Raw genomic sequence first — 2,514 nt, 5'->3', positions numbered from 1 at the left:
CACATCTCCTCTTGTCTTAACTTATGGTGTCTAGTCGCCTCTAACCCAAAGAGACACCATGGATACATTTCTCCCAGAACGCCCCACCTCCCTCTGCAATTGTTCTGGTAGTGGATCCGTAGATTTTTATTGGACAAAATGTGGAAGTGGTTCACCATTGCGTCCTTCCCTGCAGTAAACTTGAGTCTCTCCCATGCCGCTGCCGCCCAGCACGGGTGTGTTTCGACAATGTAGCAGGTTGTCTTCCACTCGCTAGCCACTGGCCGAGCTAGGAATGGAATGGACAGGCCTCTGCTTGACTCTCCCTCCCACTGTCGAGACTGGTAGAGTACTGGAAATTCTCCGGGTGTGACCCTGAGAAGGCACATCTTCTCTAGCAAGACTTATTTGATCCATCCCTCCTCTACCCACACTATTTCCCTCATTCATTAATTCATTCAATCATATTTATTGAGCGCTTACTGTGTGCACAGCACTGTACTAAGTGCTTGGGAAGTACAGATCGGCAACATATAGAGACGGTCCCTACCCAACAACGGGCCCTTCAGCATTTCCTGAGTGCTTGGACTCTCGCTCTCCATGATCCTCCAAGAGCACTTATTAGGTCTCCTTTCCTCTTCTCCCATTCCTTTCTTCATCACCTTGACTTGCTCCCTTCGTTCAACTCCCCTCCCAGCGCTGCAGTAAGCACTTAACAAATATCACAGTTCTTATTATTATTGCCCCCACTTTACAGAGGAGAAAACTGAGGCACAGCAACATTCAATGACATGCCATTTATTGATTCATATTAATGTCTGTCTCCCCCTCCAGACTATAAACTCTGTGTGGGCAGGGAATGTGTGACATGCCATTTATTGCTTCATATTAATGTCTGTCTCCCCCTCCAGACTATAAACTCTTCGTGGGCAGGGAATGTGTGTCTCTTATATTGTTAAATTATACTCTCCCAAGTGCTTAGTCCAGTGCTCTGCACACAGTAAGCCACCAGTAAATACGTTTTACTGACTGCCTGACTGACATATCTTTAAACTCTGTTGCTTTCCCCAGTTGGGATTTGTTTTAGTGTCTGCCTCCCCTGTTAGACTATAAGCTCTTTGAGAGCAGGGATCGTATCTACTATCTCCATTGTACTTTCCCAAGAATTCACTACAGAGTTCTGCATGGAACAAGCACTTAGTACAGTGCTCTGCACACAGTAAGTGCTCAATAAATACGATTGAATGAATGAATGAATGAATAAGCACTCAGGCAAGGAATGCATCTATTATATTGTTGTGTTGTACTCCCCCAAGTGCTCTGCACATAGTCAGTGCTCAATAAATATGATCGATCAAATGATTGATTGATCAGTAGATGATATTGATTGATTGACTGATTTTTGAGAGGGGAGGCAATGTGACCTTGTGGAAGAGGACAGGACTGAAAGTCAGAGTTCTAATCCCATCCCTGCCACTTTTCTGCCGTGAGACTTTGGGTATGTCATTGAATGGCGCTGTGCCTCAGTTTTCTCCTCTGTAAAGTGGGGGCAATAATAATAAGAACTGTGCTATTTGTTAAGCACTTACTATGTGCCAGGCACTGTACTAAGAGCTGGGGTGTACAAGCTAATCAGGTTGGACGCAGTCCCAGCTGAGACTCACAGTCTCAATGCCCATTTTACAGAGGAGGTGACTGAGGCCCGGAGAAGTGAAGGGACTTGCCCAAGGTCACACACTAGACAAGTGGAAGAGGCAGGATTAGAACCCATGACCTTCCAGCTCCCAGACCCGTGTTGTATCCGCTACACCATGCTGCTTTGCTACCCCTGCTATCCCTAATTCATCGAGGAACTGGCTGTGGCCAGTTTCATTAACCTTGCATCCACTTCAGCACTTAACACATAGTAAGCACTTAAGAAATATGTTATTTTTAATAAAAGGGCTGGGGACAGACTGCCACCATCTTTCTGCCTCTCCACCTCCAACCTGCAAAGATCCTGAGTGTTTTTTTTTTAGATGATACTTGTTTAGCACTTACTACGTGCACTAAGCGCTGGGGTAGATATACAAGGTAATCAGGTTGGACTCAGTCCATGTCCCCCATGGGGGTCACAGTTTAAATCCTCATTTTACAGATGAGGTAACTGAGGCACTGAGATGGTAAGTGTCTTGTCCAAGGTCACACAGCAGACAGGTGGCAAAGCTGGGACTAGAAATTAGGTCCTTTTGACTCCCAAGCCCATGCTCTAGCCATTAGGCTTCACTGATTCTCTGAAATGATGATTTGCCTCATTTACCTTCTGAAGTAAATCTTGGAGACATCTACTTAACCTCCTCAAGTTCCTCTGCTCCTGCCCAGGGAAAGACCCTTAGCACACGCATTTTCCCCTTTTCAATGGAGATGGCTGTAAACTCTTTCTGTAAACCATGACGGTTCTGCCGGCAGGATCCTTAAGTATTATTTGATGTCCTTCTCTGTGTTCCCTATTACTTAACGATGGTTTAAATTAGCTCTCCTCCGCATAGAAAATAG

General features: G+C 45.4%; 1 non-coding gene across 1 annotated transcript; it reads right to left on the bottom strand.

Annotated features, from left to right (window-relative positions):
• Positions 1-226: 226 nt before the first annotated feature.
• On the bottom strand, positions 227-364 carry LOC119926356. Its single transcript, XR_005450241.1, has one exon. It is a non-coding gene; the product is annotated as a small nucleolar RNA SNORA7 (small nucleolar RNA).
• Positions 365-2,514: the final 2,150 nt, after the last annotated feature.

Source organism: Tachyglossus aculeatus, chromosome 3 (assembly GCF_015852505.1).
Source record: "Tachyglossus aculeatus isolate mTacAcu1 chromosome 3, mTacAcu1.pri, whole genome shotgun sequence".
NCBI classification, from domain to species: Eukaryota; Metazoa; Chordata; class Mammalia; order Monotremata; family Tachyglossidae; genus Tachyglossus; species Tachyglossus aculeatus.
The sequence above is the reverse complement of the archived record's forward strand: the minus strand, read 5'-3'. Positions and strand labels throughout refer to the sequence as shown.